Below are 20,790 nucleotides of genomic sequence, written 5' to 3' on the forward strand. Positions count from 1 at the left end.
ATATATACAGTATATATAAAAACATTTTCTTTTAAGTATAATTTTTAGAGATTGCTAATGTTACTGTCCCCACTACAACAACAAAAATACTTAAAGACATGCAATTTTGTAATTGAAACATTTAATTGAAATACTGTAGAATTCCATTCATTCCTATGGAGGACTGCTCCCACCGGGGAGTGGTCAATACGGCCAACTGGTGACTTCAAAGCCTCTCAATGGCCAATAGATAGCATCAATAATCCAGGGTTAATATACATCATCATCGGTTGTCTGACTTCATGACACATCGGAAACTGAAAATATGGTTGTGCATTCACGTGCTTTAAACAAGCTTCAGCAATGATAAACAATAAAATTACAGCTAAACAAATTATTGTGTCGAAGCACAGGGATCATACCCTATTTTCCCCACTTAAAACAACAACTTGGTGGGCGTTCATTATATACTTCAGTCGGAGACTACATTATTGAAGTGGTTTGTGGTGACGAGGTGCACGAGAAGCGTTGTACAAAACAAAGTCATCATTGATTGGATAATCTCTAACTATCAGTATAAAAGCCAATGCCAAATTTTCAAACCACTGCTTTACCCGCTTGTGTTCTGGCTCTGGTTGAACCCATCGGTTTCTGGACCAATCAGGGTCAGGGAGTTATTCAGATCCGGAGAAGAAACTGATGTCTGTGGTCGTGGCATTTGGCAGGAGGAGAGTCTGAGAAGCACAATAGTTTGTAATTCCAGCCTGGAATTTAGGGTGTTCCTGCATGCAGGAGCGCCCCGAATTGCAGCCCGCAATTGCACCCTTGTTGGATAGCCAGGCATGTTTAAATATATTTTTCACATTCAAACGTTCGGGTTTCCAATTTTCTGACGTCATGAACAGCTCCACTCAAGCCTGACCTCATCTTCACGTCAAACACCGGTAGATACAAAAACACAATATTGGTCGCAGGTGGAGAGATAGTAACGTCAATGTTCAAGTGTGTTTCCTAAGACAACATTGAATTGTTTTGAGACAGCAAACATTTAGTGTCATAACTGTAGTGTATTAGTGACACCTAGTGGTGCTATAATTGGCAAACAGGTGTGCTAGCTAGCTAAGAATAACGGCACTGAGCTTACCTTCTCTCCCGCTGTTTGATGGGCATTCTGACCCAGTCATTGTTGGTTTGCGATGGGCAAAATGGATCAATAGTTTCAAACTGTTCATAACTGCTTAAGGAGTCAAAGATGCAGCACGAAAACAAGCTCTTTTATTGGACTTGTGAGGTTCGGACGTGCAGGATATATTCACCACGTGAGATGACACTGGGGAAGACAAGGACTACGCATTGACAAGCTAAACGAGTACTTCACTCCACAAAAAAAAGTCCCTACGAGAGACATTTGTTTAGGAAAGCTGAACAAGTGCAGGGGGAATCGGTGGACACATTTGTGAGCAGACTAAAACAGTTGGCTGCAACATGTAATTATGGAGATTTCAAAGATGATTTCCTAAGGGACGAAGTGATTGACAAGTGTCACTCAAACAGGTGTGCAAATGGCTTCTGCGGGAGAGAAACCTCACTCTCATGGCTCTAATGGATATAGCAAGAGCAATGGAGGATGTTGACCAGCAGGCGGCCAGAATGGAAAGACAATGTCAATGCAATTCAACAGGGAAAAAGTGAACAAAAACAACCCAGACAGGAATAGAACAAAATAGAGAAAAGGAAAGCAATATTTTCTTCATCCAACAAAGGCAAGCCATCTAATGATGACCGAGTGGTTAAATGCTTCAGATGTGGCCAGGAGGGCCATACTGTTCGGGCATGTTCCATCACACAAGGTAAACAATACAACACATGTGGCAAAGACAGACATTCCTCCAAAATGTGCAGGACAAAGACAAAACTCAATGTAAATCAAGTCACAATCACACCTGCGACACAAAATGACAAACCAGACAATGATGAACATGTGTTCACACTTAAGAGCAATACTGATGACGCTGAAATGCAGTTATTAGTCAATGGCCAGCCAGTTAATTGACTCTGGGGCTAGCTGTAATATTGTGGGCACAGCAACATTCAGTCATTTGCAGAGCAAATGCAACGTGCAATTGAAACCAAAATCCACTAGACTTTACCCATATGGTTCAACACAACCATTAGCAGTTGAGGGCCTGTTCACTGCCAACATTACAGCAGTTGTTCTGAGTCAGTCACTGCAGACATTCTAGTTGTGAAAGATGCACAGATATCTGTACTGGGAAAGAAATCAGCAGTTGCTCCTGGCATTTTGCACATACTTTAGGGCCAAAGGCACACAAACTCAGTTCAAGGTGATGACACAGACATTCAAAGCTGCAGTTCAGGAGGAATACAGGGCTGGCAAAACTGAAAAGCTTCCAGTTAGGAATTCATGTAGATGAGACTGTCACACCCGTTGCACAGCCAGTATGCAGAATACCATTCAGTGTCAGGAAGCTAGCTGAAGTGAAGACGAACGAGCTAGAGGACATGGATGTTATTGAGAAAGTAAATGGATCTACACCATGTTTGTCCCCATTAGTTGTAGTACACAAGAAAACCATTCTGTACCTGTCCTGCTGGTGTGATGTTCGGATGTACCGATCCTGTGCAGGTGTTGTTACACGTGGTCTGCCACTAATGCGGACTAATGAGGACGATCAGCTGTCCATCCTGTCTCTCTGTAATGCTGTCTTAGGCGTCTCACCGTGAGACATGCCCCCTACAACCCCGGTTTCTGTAACAACAACACAGCTACCTGCTCTCCCTGCCCCCATGGGACATTCTCTGATGGGGTCAAAGCTAACAAAATAGCCCCTTCTCCCTTGTCCTTTCTGCTTTCCCAATGGGCGCTGGTTTTTATCTAGGTTATACCTAGGATAGGATAAAGTAATCCTTCTCACCACCCCCCCCCTTAAAAGATTTAGATGCACTATTGTAAAGTGGCTGTTCCACTGGATGTCATAAGGTGAATGCACCAATTTGTAAGTCGCTCTGGATAAGAGCGTCTGCTAAATGACTTAAATGTAATGTAAATGTAATTTCCAAAATGTTGATCTCTTTCTCTCCCTCTCCTCTCCCCATTCTCTCTCTCTCCCAGTGTGTGAGTCGTGTCTTGCAGGTACTGAGGCTGCTGTAGGTTATCAGTTTAAGTGGTGGAATGTTGTACCAGCCAACATGAAGATGTCCTGCATCAACGTGAGAAGCTCCAAGTGTGACGGTATTAACGGTGGGTTGGTGCAGCTGCACTCGCTGAGGTCTAGAGGGCACTGTTGCTCTTTACTGTTGTTGACATGTTCCTCAGGCTATGGGGTAAGAGGAACAACCCTCCTGGAAAGCTGCTGATATGCAGGCTTTTACCGCAGGACAAGAATAAAGAGAGACTATCTCTCCAGATGGAGGGTTGGGTACCCCTGCCTTCAGCAAAATGCATAGGTGGGCCATGAGACACATTTGAGTTAGTCAGGGAAGACCCTGTTGTGTGTGTGTGTATGTGTGTGTGTATCTGTTCTGATATGTATGTATCTCCCTCAGGTTGGGAGGTAGCGGGGAATCATATCTGCAGTGGCGCACGGGGCTCTGATAATGACTACCTCATCCTCAACCTCCACGTACCTGGCTTCAAGTGCGTCTGTTAACCTCAATCTGTCTGTCACGGTCTCTCGCTCTCTTCCCCTCTCCTTCTTGCTCTCTCTTAATTTGTGTGTGTGTCCATCCTCAGGCCTCAGTAACAAGTGGTGTAGGGACAGAGTTTAGCCATATCATCTTTGAGTTTGACATGGTGTGTTCAGCTGACTGTGAGCTGTACTTTATGATGGTGAGAACAGCACAAGATAAAGAAAAACCCACACTCACTGCAAACTACACAGTAGCATATACACAAGTGTGTGGGCATTTCTATTCCTTTAATATGACTTTTGTAATTGGCAACTGGAATATAGTTGGACATGTGTAAACTACTTTTGAATGTGTAAAGGAAATGACATCACTGTGTGTAGGATATAAACAGGAAGAGAACAACGGTGGTGGAGTTGTGGGAGGGCAGTATAAGGTCAGACAGTCATACACATACATCGTGACCAAGAACACCTCTGTATCATACACGTAGGCTTTCCAGAGGACCAACCAAGCCTCTGACGTCAGTACACAGACACACAATTGTATACTAATAGAGCACTTTCTCTCTTTCTCTCCTCCAGGTGCGTTAGAATGTGAACGGCATGGTGCATATCTACACCATCTCAGTGAGTAACACGGTAGACGGTGTGTCGTCAGAGTGTCAGGCCTGTGCCCTCCTCTCCCAACCCTCCGGCTCGCTGTGTGTCCCCTGCCCTCCAGGACACTACATACACACACACACCAGCCAGTGCACAGAGTGCCCCCCAACACACACCTCACCTCACACCACACCCAGAGTCCAGAGGTCTGCAAACCCTGTGGACCATCCAGCAAGAGTAACAAGGTGTGTGTGTGTATGTGTGTGTGTGTGTGTGTGTGTGGACGTGTTTAGCTATCCTTGCGGGGACCAGAAGTCCCCACAAGAATAGTAAACAAACAAAAATTTGACCAATTGGGGACACAATGCTATTTCTAGGGGGTTGGGGTTTAAGGTTAGAATTAGTGTTCGGGTTAGAATTACGTTTAGGGTTAGGAGCTAGGGTTAGGGTTAAGGTTAAGTTTTTGGGTTAGGGTTAGGGTAAGGGTAAGAATACGGGTGAGGGAAAATAGGATTTTGAATGGGACTGAATTGTGTCCCCCCACAAGGTTAGCTGTACAAGACTGTGTGTGTGTGTGTGTGTGAAGGTGGGTCGAGCTTGGTGAATAAAAGTGTGTGTCCATTGTTTCTTCCACAAGTTGCATAATAGTGCACAACTGAATGTTTGTGTGTTTTTCCTACTCTGATAACAAAGTTTCTCAGAGTTTTGACTACAATTCTCTCGGCTCTGTTGGAACACTGAGGAACAGACCCAGTTTTACCTCGAAAGGAACTAAGTACTACCACCTCTTCAACATCAGACTCTGTGGAGAGGTACGCAGGCACACGCACACACACATTGATTAACAATATTTTCAACCTACAATTACATTGTGATCCTGAATTGAGCTTCAATTTCTCAGGATAGGAGGGCTGTGTGTACAGATAATGTGACTGACCTATCCAGCGCCGACTCTCAGAAAGAGACAGGGGAATCAGCCAATGTGGTGGAGAGTTTCATCTGTCAATCAACCATCATCCCCTCTAGTGGGCGGGGCTTCCGCACAGCACTATCCTCCCAGTCCACCAGCTTAGCAGACACGTTCTTGGGTGAGTACACACAACCACACACACTTTCCTTGTAACCTGATGCCAATCTTTGGCACTGGTATAGAATAGGTGTTGTTTGATTAATTAATGGACAGGGTTGGTGAGTAATGGATTACATGAAAACTAATCCGCTACGTTACCAGCAAAAATATTGAAATCAGATTACATATACTTTTGAAAAAATAGATGACTTCTTGGATTACTTTTCAATTCAGAAAGGATGTTTGCGAGACATTGTTTGCGGACACCTTTCTGTTTTCTCAATGACATTCTAATCAGCATTGATAAAAAGGGTTGCAAGTTTAAGTAGGTTCTGCCTGAGCGAGTCTGACCACAAGTCAGAGACCACTGATGACACAGCAAATGTGTTTGATGAATCGCGGAAAAAGAGCAGGAATAGGCAGTTCAAGCTATGTCTTCCAATGGTGCGACTGCTGTCGGCATCCAAAGATGATCCAACTTGAATAAACGCTTAGCGGTAAGGATGACAGCAGTGGTGTCGTCTACAGGCAATACCTTATCACTTATTATTGACATCTACATAGCGCATTGATGTGAATCACATTGCTACTCTCTCATTTACCTATTTGCACCTTACGGATTGTGGTTGTTGTGGCTGACTGTTCACAAATGTATATATTCATTATCATTTAAATTTTTTTTATTAACCTTTTATTAAAATAGGCAAGTCAGTTAAAGACAAATTCTTATTTACAATGATGGACTTCACCGGCCAAACCTGGATGACACTGGACCAATTGTGCACCACCCTAATCTTAATTCATTTATTTTTTTATAAATAAATGAATGATATACACTACCAGTCAAAAGCTTTAGAACACCTACTCATTCAAGGGTTTTTCTTTATTTGACTATTTTCTACATTGTAGAATAATAGTGAAGACATCAAAACTACAAATAACACATATGGAATCATGTAGTAACCAAAACAGTGTTACACAAATAAAAATATATGTGAGATTCTTCAATTTGCCACCCTTTGCCTTGAGGACAGCTTTGGACACTCTTGGCATTCTCTCAACCAGCATCATGAGATAGTCACCTGCATTTTAATTAACAGGTGTGCCTTGTTAAAGTTCATTTGTGGTATTTCTTTCCTTAATGTGTTTGAGCCAATCAGTTGTGTTTTGACAAGGTAGGGATGGTATACAGAATATAGCCCTGTTTGGTAAAAGACCAAGACCATATTATGGCAAGAAAAGCTCAAATAATTCAAGAGAAACAACAGTCCATCATTACTTTAAGACATGAAGGTCAGTCAACTTCGGAAAAGTGCAGTCGCATATCCATCGTGCGCTATGATGAAACTGGCTCTAATGAGGACCTCCACATGAATGGAAGACCCAGAGTTACCTCTGCTGCAGAGGATACGTTCATTAGAGTTACCAGCCACAGAATTTGCAGCCCAAATAAATGCTTCAGAGTTCAAGTAACAGACACATCTTAACATCAACTGTTCAGAGGAGACTGTGTGAATCAGGCCTTCGTGGTTGAATTGCTGCAAAGAAACCACTACTAAAGGACACCAATAATAAGAAGAGACAAGCTTGGGATAAGAAACACGAGCAATGGACATTAGACCGGTGGAAATCTGTCCTTTGGCCTGGAGTCCAAATTGTAGATTTTTGGTTCCAACCGCCGGGGCTTTGTGAGACACCGTGTGGTGAACGGATGATCTCCGCATGTGTATTTCCCACCGTAAAGCATGGAGGAGGAGGTGTGATGGTGTGGGGGTGCTTTGTTGGTGACACTGTCTGTGATTTAATTTAGAATTCAAGGCACACTAAATCTGCATGGCTACCACAGCATTCTGCAGCGATATGCCATCCCATCTGGTTTGCGCTTAGTGGGATTATCATTTGTTTTTCAACAGGACAATGACCCAACACACCCCCAGGCTGTATAAGGGCTATTTTACCAAGAAGGAGAGTGATGGAGTGCTGCATCAGATGACCTGGCCTTCACAATCCCCCGACCTCAACCAAATTGAGACTGTTTGGGATGAGTTGGACCGCCAAGTGAAGGAAAAGCAGCCAACAAGTATTCAGCATATGTGGGAACTCCTTCAAGACTGTTGGAAAAGCAATCCAGATGAATCTGGTTGAGAGAATGCCAAGCATGTGCAAAGATGTCATTAAGGTAAAGGGTGGCTATTTGAAGAATCTCAAATATAAAAAATATTTAGATTCTTCATGGTTACTACATGATTCCTCATGTGTTATTTCATAGTTTTGATATCTTCACTATTACTCTACAATATAGTACAAATAAAGAAAAACCCTTGGATGAGTAGTTGTTCTAAAAATGTTGACAGGTAGTGTATATCCACTGATTCCACTTGAATGAGCTTTGTTCAACTCTCACACTCCATGAGAACCCAACATATAAAGTTGTTTTTCTCCAATGTTTGTAAACATTGTAAATGTACACAAACACGGTGTGGCCTAAACATACGGTTAAAACAATACTTTTTATTTAATGGATGGTCAGTCCTTGCATCCATTACTCTGTCTATTAAGCTGAGAGTAATCAGCTTTTTACCAAAACAGAGGCAGGGTGAGGCTTTGTTATTTACATTTAACATTTAAGTCATTTAGCAGACGCTCTTATCCAGAGCGACTTACAAATTGGTGCATACACCTTATGACAACCAGTGGAACAGCCACTTGCATCTAAATCTTGTTGGGGGGGAAAGGGGGGTGAGAAGGATTACTTACCCTTACTTACCCTATCCTAGGTATTCCTTGAAGAGGTGGGGTTTCAGGTGTCTCCGGAAGGTGGTGATTGACTCCGCTGTCCTGGCGTCGTGAGGAGTTTGTTCCACCATTGGGGGCCAGAGCAGCGAACAGTTTTGACTGGGCTGAGCGGGAACTGTACTTCCTCAGTGGTAGGGAGGCGAGCAGGCCAGAGGTGGATGAACGCAGTGCCCTTGTTTGGGTGTAGGGCCTGATCAGAGCCTGGAGGTACTGAGGTGCCGTTCCCCTCACAGCTCCGTAGGCGAGCACCATGGTCTTGTAGCGGATGCGAGCTTCAACTGGAAGCCAGTGGAGAGAGCGGAGGAGCGGGGTGACGTGAGAGAACTTGGGAAGGTTGAACACCAGACGGGCTGCGGCGTTCTGGATGAGTTGTAGGGGTTTAATGGCACAGGCAGGGAGCCCAGCCAACAGCGAGTTGCAGTAATCAAGACGGAGATGACAAGTGCCTGGATTAGGACCTGCGCCGCTTCCTGTGTGAGGCAGGGTCATTACTCTGCGGATGTTGTAGAGCATGAACCTACAGGAACGGGACACCGCCTTGATGTTAGTTGAGAACGTCAGGGTGTTGTCCAGGATCACGCCAAGGTTCTTAGCGCTCTGGGAGGAGGACACAATGGAGTTGTCAACCGTGATGGCGAGATCATGGAACGGGCAGTCCTTCCCGGGAGGAAGAGGAGCTCCGTCTTGCTGAGGTTCAGCTTGAGGTGGTGATCCGTCATCCACACTGATATGTCTGCCAGACATGCAGAGATGCGATTCGCCACCTGGTCATCAGAAGGGGAAAGGAGAAGATTAATTGTGTGTCGTCTGCATAGCAATGATAGGAGAGACCATGTGAGGTTATGACAGAGCCAAGTGACTTGGTGTATAGCGAGAATAAGAGAGGGCCTAGAACAGAGCCCTGGGGGACACCAGTGGTGAGAGCGCGTGGTGAGGAGACAGATTCTCGCCACGCCACCTGGTAGGAGCGACCTGTCAGGTAGGACGCAATCAAGCGTGGGCCGCGCCGGAGATGCCCAACTCGGAGAGGGTGGAGAGGAGGATCTGATGGTTCACAGTATCGAAGGCAGCCGATAGGTCTAGAAGGATGAGAGCAGAGGAGAGAGAGTTAGCTTTAGCAGTGCGGAGCGCCTCCGTGATACAGAGAAGAGCAGTCTCAGTTGAATGACTAGTCTTGAAACCTGACTGATTTGGATCAAGAAGGTCATTCTGAGAGAGATAGCGGTAGAGCTGGCCAAGGACGGCACGCTCAAGAGTTTTGGAGAGAAAAGAGAGAAGGGATACTGGTCTGTAGTTGTTGACATCGGAGGGATCGAGTGTAGGTTTTTTTTTTCAGAAGGGGGTGCAACTCTCGCTCTCTTGAAGACGGGAGGGACGTAGCCAGCGGTCAGGGATGAGTTGATGAGCGAGGTAAGGTAAGGGAGAAGGTCTCCGGAAATGGTCTGGAGAAGAGAGGAGGGGATAGGGTCAAGCGGGCAGGTTGTTGGGCGGCCGGCCGTCACAAGACGCGAGATTTCATCTGGAGAGAGAGGGGAGAAAGAGGTCAGAGCATAGGGTAGGGCAGTGTGAGCAGAACCAGCGGTGTCGTTTGACTTAGCAAACGAGGATCGGATGTCATCGACCTTCTTTTCAAAATGGTTGACGAAGTCATCTGCAGAGAGGGAGGAGGGAGGGGGGGGATTCAGGGGGAGGAGAAGGTGGCAAAGAGCTTCCTAGGGTTAGAGGCAGATGCTTGGAATTTAGAATGGTAGAAAGTGGCTTTAGCAGCAGAGACAGAGGAGGAAAATGTAGAGAGGAGGGAGTGAAAGGATGCCAGGTCCGCAGGGAGGCGAGTTTTCCTCCATTTCCGCTCGGCTGCCCGCAGGGAGGCGAGTTTTCCTCCATTTCCGCTCGGCTGCCCGGAGCCCTGTTTCAAATGTAGATTCACCCTTTAAACGGCTGCAAATGATTGAGATATCAAAGTGTCACCAACAAAAACGTAAACAATAGGCCTATACAGTGGGGCAAAAAGTATTTAGTCAGCCACCAATTGTGCAAGTTCTCCCACTTAAAAAGATGAGAGAGGCCTGTAATTTTCATCATAGGTACACTTCAACTATGACAGACAAAATGAGGGGAGGCTTGCAACCCGAAGAATACCATGCTAACCGTGAAGCACAGGGGGTGGCAGCATCATGTTGTGGGGGTGCTTTGCTGCAGTAGGGACTGGTGCACTTCACAAAATAGATGGCATCATGAGGATGGAAAATGACGTGGATAAATTGAAGCAGCATCTCAAGACATCAGTCAGGAAGTTAAAGCTTGGTTGCAAATGGGTCTTCTAAATGGAAAATGAACCCAAGCATACTTCCAAAGTTGTGGCAAAATGGCTTAAGGACAACAAAGTCAAGGAATTGGTGTGGCCATCACAAAGCTCTGACCTCAATCCTATAGAAAAGGCCTAAAAACCCGATTCAGTTACCAGCTCTGTCAGGAGGAATGTGCCAAACCCAAACTTTTGTGGAAAGCTTGTAGAAGGCTACCCGAAACGTTTGACCCAAGTTAAACAAATTAAAGGCAATGTTACCAAATACTAATTGAGTGTATGCAAACTTCTGACCCACTGGGAATGTGATGAAAGAAATAAAAGCTGAAATATATCATTCTCTCTACTATTATTCTGACATTTCACATTCTTAAAATAAAGTGGTGATCCTAATTTACCTAAGACGGGGCATCTTTACTAGCATTAAATGTAAGTAATTGTGAAAAACTGAGTTTAAATGTATTTGGCTAAGGTGTACGTAAACTTCTGACTTCAATTGTATATAATATTAAATTCAACTTTATCATGTGTGTTCCTGCTCTCTCCCAGAGAACAAGACCTCTCCGTGTAATAGCATGGACTTCTTTTTACAGGTGGGGGCGGCGATAGGAGCATTCATTAGAAAGGTAGCTAGTACCTGTAATGGATTACATTTAGAAAGTAACCTTCCCAACCCTGTTGATGGCTGAATGTGTGTAGGAGCACCAGTGGCCCCTGGATGGAGTGAAGGCAAGACCAGACTTGTTCCATAAGATCACCAACAAAGTCCTAAATGCAAACTTCTACCGGTAGGTTTATGTTCTCTACATCTTAAAACACATTCTAAAACAACCTCTTCTGTGGATACTGTTATTGGGACCCAGCGAGTAGTTTTTAGTAGCTCTTACACAGTAGTACCCTGCTGTTTTTTCACCATCTATTGATTAGTTCTCTGGGGCAACCTCGGCATGTGAAGCAGGTCGTAATGTGGTGGTGACACTTCGCTGTAACTCGGATAGGAGCTCACAAGGAGAACTCACAGTACCCAGGTACTTACTGTCTGTCTGGCTCCTTACCGCTCCTCTTCCCCCTCCCTCTCTCTTTCTCTCTTTCTCTCTTTTCCTCTTTGTGTCTTTCTCAGAAACTGCAGCCTCAATGGAGTTTTCTACTAAAAGGAGCGACTTGAAAGAAGTCCAAGCTCGAAATGAACTGCAAACTGAATTCACAGAAAATCTGAATCCTCTTGTGACTGTCAAATTAGTATGGAGTAGTTTGTTTTTACTCCCAGGCAGCTAGTTATCTAACTCTGTGTGATGGGGCTGCAGGCTGGGGGAATGAAGGAAGCTGAAGACAAACATGGATTTAGCATTCAGATTTGATTAGATTAAATCTCATTGAGACTGTCCTTATAAAGTAATGGTTACATACATAACAGTTACGGTATATTTCTCTGTTGTAGTCAGTGTCCGGCTGGGAGATGTGACGGCTGTACCTCGAGGGCGTGTCCTCAGTATACCGCCACGTACTACCACCAGATAGAGACAGCCTGCAAGGAGGTGTGTGCGTGTGTTATACTTACCATTCTCTATGTTCAGTTATAAAGCGGGTGGTTCGAGCCCTGAATGCTGATTGGCTGAAAGCCGTGGTATATCAGACCATATACCACGCGTATGACCAAAACATTATTATTACTGTTCTAATTATGTTGGAAACCAGTTTATAATATCAATAAGGCACCTCAGGGGTTTGTGGTATATGGCCAATATACCATGGCTAATGGCTGTATCAGGCACTCCACATTGCGTTGTGCGTAAGAACAACACTTAGACGTGGTATATTGGCCATATACTACATCCCCAGGCCTTATTGCTTAATATATAATATTACATTTAACTTGATCATTTGTGTGTTCCTGCTCTCTCTTCAGAACTTGCTGTATGTGTGGAATGAACCAAAACTGTGTAGAGCAGGGTGTCCCTCCCGGAGAACAAGACCTGGCCGTGTAATAGCATGGACTTCTTGGTAAAGATGGGGGCGGCGATAGGAGTATTCACCGCCGCACTGCTCTTCATCACCTGCTACTTCTGGAAGACGAACAAGAGGTAGGAACTGATTCAGTCCTTCACCCCATTAATTCATTCATACTTCTGGAAGAACAAGTACTCTAGGTTGACTTTTCTAAGTCTCCCCTGTCTCTGATAGGCTGGAGTATAAATTCTCTAAGCTGGTGATGTCGTCCAATAAGGTGTTAACTGCCGGTGGTTGGACAGCTGTGATGGAGGGAGGGATGGGTGGAGGACGAGGTAGTCTACTCCAAAAAAAACATCACTGTTACGCAAACTCAAAGCCATCACATCTAGGGTAAAAACTACACAGAAATCAAACTACATTACCTACGTGTGTGCATTAATTTGCAGGTGCAGAATCTGTTTCTCTCTTGGTAATGCTAGATCACGGACTAACGTGTGTATTTGTCTATTTCATCCACAGGGAAACGGTAGAACTACTCACAGTCAAACGGATTGGTGTTGGGGGTGAAGAAAGAGAACAGGGAGAGAGACCAACCCCTCAGAGACTTTTTCAACAGATCACCCCTGTTGAGTGTTTGAAACCTTAACACATACATACAGGAGGTTGGTGGCACCTTAATGGGGGAGGAGGGGCTCGTGGTAAAGGTTGGAGTGGAATGGCATGAAATACATCAAACATGGTTTCCATGTGTTTGATGTCAGTCCATTCGCTCCGTTCCGGCCATTACTATGAGCTGTCCTCCCATCAGCAGCCTCCTGTGATACATACACACATTCAGAGTACACAGACCCCCTGAGAGAACACACACCCATAATGCACGCTCACTGACACAAACACAGGTGAAAGGACATTACACCCTTCTTTCATTATCTCTGGATTGTTGGTATATGGCTGGCATGATTTAAGAGTGTGTGTATGGTGTGGTATATGGCTGGCCTGATTTAAGAGGTGTGTATGGTGTGGTATATGGCTGGCATGATTTAAGAGGGTGTGTATGGTGTGGTATATGGGTGATGTAATTTAAGAGGGTGTGTATGGTGTGGTATATGGGTGGTGTAATTTAAGAGGGTGTGTATGGTGTGGTATATGGGTGGTGTAATTTAAGAGGTGTGTATGGTGTGGTATATGGGTGATGTGATTTAAGACGGTGTATATGGGTGGTGTAATTTAAGAGGGTGTGTATGGTGTGGTATATGGGTGGTGTAATTTAAGAGGGTGTGTATGGTGTGGTATATGGGTGATGTAATTTAAGAGGGTGTGTATGGTGTGGTATATGGATGGTGTAATTTAAGACGGTGTGTATGGTGTGGTATATGGGTGGTGTAATTTAAGAGGGTGTGTATGGTGTGGTATATGGGTGATGTAATTTAAGAGGGTGTGTATGGTGTGGTATATGGGTGGTGTAATTTAAGAGGGTGTGTATGGTGTGGTATATGGGTGATGTAATTTAAGAGGTGTGTATGGTGTGGTATATGGGTGATGTAATTTAAGAGGGTGTGTATGGTGTGGTATATGGGTGGTGTAATTTAAGAGGGTGTGTATGGTGTGGTATATGGGTGGTGTAATTTAAGAGGGTGTGTATGGTGTGGTATATGGGTGGTGTAATTTAAGAGGGTGTGTATGGTGTGGTATATGGGTGATGTAATTTAAGAGGGTGTGTATGGTGTGGTATATGGGTGGTGTAATTTAAGAGGGTGTGTATGGTGTGGTATATGGGTGATGTAATTTAAGAGGGTGTGTATGGTGTGGTATATGGGTGGTGTAATTTAAGAGGGTGTGTATGGTGTGGTATATGGGTGATGTAATTTAAGAGGGTGTGTATGGTGTGGTATATGGGTCGTGTAGAGTCTAAATGTGGGATGTTTTTGTGTTATTTTCCGTCACTCTGTTATCAGGTTGCTTTGGTGGCCAAGTTGTTTTTATTCAGGTGTTTTGCCATCTGAGACCAACTTCACACCAACCCTTAAACTCTTTCTTAATAATCTGGATATGAGGAAAGAAAGTGTTCCACGTGCCCTCTGAAAGGCTTGGTGGGATGTTCTTTCTGTCCAATCCTTTGAGATAGAAGTGCACACATAGCCCTAGAAACTCGACCGACTTACACACACACCTCTGTACAGTCTCATCTCAGTCTGACCAGCACCATCGGTGAGCAGTGACACATTTGGTCTGTCTGGTTTGTTTTAGGGGGCTGTGTAGGCTTTGGGTTACCATGGTGATGTTGAAGAGGAGTGTCCCTCACCCTCTCCTAGTTCAGTCAGGCGTGGCGATGTTACATTATGCATACGATGATATGATTCTGACATTCTTTCTGTTATTTCAAGTTAAATAAATGGTTTGTGTACACTTTGAATCTGTCCCTTCACTTCTAATGAAGGTCCTGCACACACAAGAAACAGCAAACAACACAGGCGTATCATTTGTTATGGTTTATTATGATGTCATCATGTCTTCATTATTGCACGCATCATGAGCTCTATTGCTTTGTGATTGGCCATTCCAAAGAGGTCAGGGTTCACCTTGACTCCAGATTGTGGAGTAGGGTGAAATTGTCCCTAACCACTGATCTAGGGTCAGATGCATTGTCATCCTCTAATGGTTACAGTTAGAATTGAGGATCTGATCCTAGATCTGTGCTTATAGGAGCAACTTCTACCTCGACTCTGGAATGTTCTGGCCTGTTCCTTTAACATCTGGGGAACACTGGTTAATTCCAGTTTAGAATACGCTGTGAAAAGCGAACACATTTGTTAACATTATTAAAGACCCTTTGGACACACTTGGTACCATTAAAATTGACACTGATAATGGTAAAACACTGACTTAACATCACTGTTCTGTTGTACTGATCTACATTGCTAGTGAATGACCAGTCACTTTCATAGCATATTATCATATGTACACATTACAATGCCTGTCATCTGTTGGTCAAGCTAAGTAGTAGTCTTTCAAGGGGTAGTTATATGCCTCATATCTCTCCCTATCCAACTCTTCCATCTCCTCAAGGCTCCAGTTGTGACAGCCCCATGTCCTGGCTTGTATATGAGTCCGGCTCTGTTTCCGTGTGCTTGGCCTGTTGGAGTGGGCTCATAGAACCCTTCTTGGCATGATGTGTTGCAGTGGGCTCAGGATCTGTACAGAGCCTGTCTTAAGCTATCTTGGCTCAGACAAGTGCACCAGCAAAGTTTCACAAGATGAGAGAAGAGAGACTGGCGTGGGTGACAGAGAAAGATGGGGAGACAAAGGCTGGGAGTGAGATGGAGAGGTGGAATGTGGAGAGAAGAGTTGGCTGAGTCCCGTCATTAGAGAGCCGGTGTAGTAAGATTGAATCCTACTACACCGGCTCTGACGCTCGTCGGATGTGGCAGGGCTTAAACTACTATGGACTACTAAGGGAAACCCAGACGCAAGCTGCCCAGTGACGCGAGCCTACCAGACAAGCTAAATGCCTTTTACGCTCGCTTCGAGGCAAGCAACACTGAAGCATGCACGAGAGCACCAGTGTTCTGGATGAATGTGTGATAAAGCTCTCGGCAGCCGATGTGAGCAAGACCTTTATTAAACAAGTCAACATTCACAAAGCCAGATGGATTACCAGGACGTGTACTCAAAGCATGCGCGGACCAACTGGCAAGTGTCTTCACTGACATTTTCAACCTCTAAATGACTGAGTCTGTAATACCTACATGTTTCAAGGAGACCACCATAGTCCCTGTGCTCAAAGAAGAGAAGGTAACCTGCCTACATGACTACCGCCCCGTAGAACACTACGTCGGTAGCCATGAAGTGCTTTGAAAGGCTGGTCATGGCTCACATCAACAGCATCCTCCCGGACACCCTAGACCCACTCCAATTCGCATACCACCCCAACAGATCCACTGATGCCTCAATCGCACTCCACACTGCCCTTTCCCACCTGGATAAAAGGAACCCCTATGTGAGAATGCTATTCATTGACTACTTATCAGCGTTCAACACCATAGTGCCCACAAAGTTCATCAGTAATGACCTGGTACTAAACATCTCCTCTGCAACTGGATCCTGGACTTCCTGACAGGACGCCCCCAGGTGGTAAGGGTAGGCAACAACACGTCTGCCACGCTGATCCTCAACACTGGGGCCCCTCGGGTGGGTACTTAGTCTCCTCCTGTACTCCTGTTCACCCACGACTCGTGGCCAAACACGACTCAACACCACCATTAAGTTTGCTGACGACACAGTGGTAGGCCTGATCACCGACAACATTTAGACAGCCTATAAGGAGGAGGTCAGAGACCTGGCAGTGTGGTGCCAGGACCACAACCTCTCCTCAATGACAAAGGAGCTGATGGAAAAGGAAAAAGCGGGCTGAACAGGCCCCCATTAACATCAACGGGGCTGTCATGGAGCAGGTCGTGATTTCCTTGGTGTCCACATCACCAACGATCTATCATGGTCCAAACACACCAAGACAGTCGTGAAGAGGGCACGACAAAACCTTTCCCCCTCAGGAGACAGAAAAGATTTGGTATGGGTCCCCAAATCCTCAAAGTTCTACAGCTGCACCATCAAGAGCATTCTGACTGGTTGAATCACTGCCTAGTATGACAACTGCTTGGCATCTGACCATAAGGCACTACAGAGGGTAGTGCGTACATTGATACATCACTGGGGCCAAGCTTCATGCATTCCTGGACCTATATAATAGGCAGTGTCAGAGGAAAACCCATAATATTGTCAGAGACTCCAGTCACCCAAGTCACTGTTTTCTCTGCTACCTTAAGGCACGCGGTACCGGAGCGCCAAGTCTACCCGCTGTATATAGCCTCATTATTGTTATGTTATTGTGTTTTTATTATTTTTTACTTTAGTTTATTTGGTAAATATTTTCTTAACTCTTCATGAACTGCACTGTTGGTTAAGGGCTTGAAAGTAAGCATTTCACGGTAAGGTCTACTGTGCACTTGTAGTCAGCGCATGTGACAAATAAAGTTTGATTTGAACTTGTGTGAATCAACATCCGCCACCTCTGTTCTTCATGCTTGACTCCCCCATCCCACTCTATCAGAACAAAAGGAATTGTGAAAGTGGATGTTGCAGTGGTTTGCTATAGTGATGTGCAATGCGGGGAGGGAATAGGAGGGTCTAGTATCTGGTAGGTGCAATGCGGGGAGGGAGTAGGAGGGTCTAGTATCTGGTAGGTGCAAGGCTGGGGAGTGAATAGGAGGGTCTAGTACCTGGTAGGTGCAAGGCTGGGGAGTGAATAGGAGGGTCTAGTATCTGGTGGGTGCAAGGCTGGGGAGGGAATAGGAGGGTCTAGTATCTGGTGGGTGCAAGGCTGGGGAGGGAATAGGAGGGTCTAGTATCTGGTGGGTGCAAGGCTGGGGAGGGAATAGGAGGGTCTAGTATCTGGTGGGTGCAAGGCTGGGGAGGGAATAGGAGGGTCTAGTATCTGGTGGGTGCAAGGCTGGGGAGGGAATAGGAGGGTCTAGTATCTGGTGGGTGCAAGGCTGGGGAGGGAATAGGAGGGTCTAGTATCTGGTGGGTGCAAGGCTGGGGAGGGAATAGGAGGGTCTAGTATATGGTAGGTGCAAGGCTGGGGAGTGAATGCATAAGCCTAGGGACAACAAAGCCTCCCAATCTCTGAGCTGTGTGTATGTTAGTGTGTGTCTGGGCTGAACAATGCTGCTCTGCCTCCTGGGCCATGGGATGCTTTTACATAATCCAGGTCCTCTTGGCCTGCTGCAACACACACACAAACTTCTTTAGGTTCGCTCAATCACAGAAACGCTCTCTCCCACTTTGTGTCTGTCTTTCACTATTGCAAAGACTTTGGGGAAATGTTTGACAGGCTCACTGCGTCAGAGGTGCAACACCGGTTATTACACCCCAGGAAATCCTGTTAGCAGAGAGGGGTGTGGCCTCATTCTCCTGGACTCCCACTTCCTTAATGTTTCACAATACGGAAAAGTGGGATGAAGGAAAGAAGATGAGGGCGACCAGGATAGGAATCCATTTGAGATGCATAAAAAATAACTTCCTCCCACCTGATTTTATATACACAATGAGACGGGGGGGTTATAGTAACACCGGGAGTAGGATGACTTTAACCACAGACACTGCTCTAAGGTCAGTTTACATCTTTACCCCTACTGGTTAAGGTTAGGCTTGGTGGACTGTAAACGGATCCTAGATCTGTGCCTATAAGGACAGCCTCTACCTGGAGCATAAGTCTAGCAGACACACAGCGCATAGCAGTTAATAGAACATCACATGACAACAGGACACATTGACATGGGAGAACGCACTACCCATTGGTTTAAAGGATGCAGGGAAGATGTGTGTTCAACTAGACTTGTTTGCAGCAAAGTCTTTTCTACAAACCGTGCTTGTGGAATGATTTCAAAGAATGTAAATGCTAAAACATCAATGACTGAGTTTATGATTGTGGCATTGCATCAACAATGTTTCTTTAATATTGACAGTTAAGACTTGGAAAGAGTCACTTTTAATTAACTACCTTGTGTTATCACACAGATGCTAACGTTTGATGCGGAAATACCAGTTAAATAGAAACATTGTTGTAGTACACACGTCTGTTACTATGGCCATCAAGGTAAAGGGACCCTCCTATACAGTGGCTGTTCCATGGAATTAGAATGAGTAGAAGGAACATTCCAGTTCAAAGCCACAGTCCATATTGGGTGGACTGGCTGCCATATTGGGAAAGTTTAATACATATTTGATACTATTCTGCTACAATAAGAGCAAATGTGTGATTCAACATACTATATGAATTTAAAACTATGTCCGTCCGTTCTAGCCCTTCTATTCCTATGGGCTAGTCAACACTCTGAAGCTTCATCACAGTCAGTCCACAGTAGTGGAATTCTACTGAGTTACATAATACTGTCAACATTGTGCTGTTCCAACCATCAGTAATTATATATACAAATATACAGATACAACATACAAATGCATACTGACTGGGTTATTACAATGAGACCTACAAAAAAAAGCACAAGAGTAGAAAGTCTGTGGGCTATTGCAGGTGAGGCTGTTGCAGCCACTACTCGTACAGAACATCTGTTTTCAGACACCCCTAACACACACACACACACACACTCCTATCACAACTCTAACACACAAACCTCACAGGCCACATTGTGTGCACGAGTGTTGCAAAATAAATGGACACATACAGTATATATTATTCAATCATTTGGTACCGCACCGCTCACGTGCTTGAACGAGCGTCTGCATGAGCGTCTGCATAGCCACACGCTAAAATAGAACTTGGTTCTATTTGAGACGCTCCACGGACTGCAAGTCCCCCCTGATTGAATATCAGGAAGATACAGACCCACGTGGATGCTTGACAAACACAGGAGGAGAGATTAATTAAATATAACAAAACTAAGTAGGTTTTCATTTTTTTATCTGTGGATTAATCGTCAGAGTAGAGGAACAAGACTTTGTATGACTCCGGGTCAAAATGTTAAAGTTAGAAGACCATATGCATGTCAGGTAAAATATCAACCCAATGTGCATCTCCCAGGACTAACTAGCAGTCTCAACAGCTAGCTAGCTAAATGTCCATGAATGTTTCGACCTGCCTCCAAATTAATATCGTTGGTTTTGATATTTCAACCTGCGTGTCACGATCGCGTCTGGTGTGGATGTACAAAATCATCATGCGCGCAATGGCACATGCATTCGCACGCACGTGGCCGGTGTTGTCAGCATTACCTATCACAACCCTAACACACATACCTATCACAACCCTAACACACACACACACCACAACACACTCCTATCGCAACCTAACACACACACACCCACAACACACTCCTATCACAACCCTAACACACACACACACACACACACACACACACAACACACTCCTATCGCAACCCTAACACACACACTCCTATCAACCCTAACACACACACACACACACACACTCCTATCACACACACTCCTATCACAACCCTAACACATTCCTATCACAACCCTAACACAGTTATAAATAAATTAACACAACCTTTTAACAAAGCTATCAAAAACAAAGCGTCAAAAAATCCTCCTACAAATTTTCTCTTGTTCTTTTGTATGTCTACAACAATGTTGATTCCATGATATGTACAGCACTAGAAAATAATTGAATCATAATGCACACTTTCTACAGACATGAAATGGTACTGTGGTAGTCCACGTGGTGGGAGAAGGGACAGGGGGGCACAATGTGTGCCTATTGACTAAGTCTCTGAGGGGTGGGGATAGAGAGGTGAGTGGGTGGGGTCACAGAGAGGAAGTGGTGGAGTCAACAATTTCTCTCCCATTACACACAGTCGGTACATACTGGGCACTCACTGATGTGTGTGTGTGTGTGTGAGAGAGAG

General features: G+C 44.9%; 2 pseudogenes; one reads left to right on the forward strand and one right to left on the reverse strand.

Annotated features, from left to right (window-relative positions):
* The first annotated feature begins 1,812 nt into the window (after positions 1–1,812).
* LOC118371318 (endosome/lysosome-associated apoptosis and autophagy regulator family member 2-like) lies at positions 1,813–12,840 on the forward strand (annotated as a pseudogene).
* Positions 12,841–20,330: 7,490 nt separating this feature from the next.
* The window catches only part of LOC127908238 (metabotropic glutamate receptor 3-like), a 67,404-nt pseudogene continuing 66,944 nt past the window's right edge, over positions 20,331–20,790 (reverse strand).

Source organism: Oncorhynchus keta, chromosome 17 (genome assembly GCF_023373465.1).
Source record: "Oncorhynchus keta strain PuntledgeMale-10-30-2019 chromosome 17, Oket_V2, whole genome shotgun sequence".
Taxonomy (NCBI): Eukaryota; Metazoa; Chordata; class Actinopteri; order Salmoniformes; family Salmonidae; genus Oncorhynchus; species Oncorhynchus keta.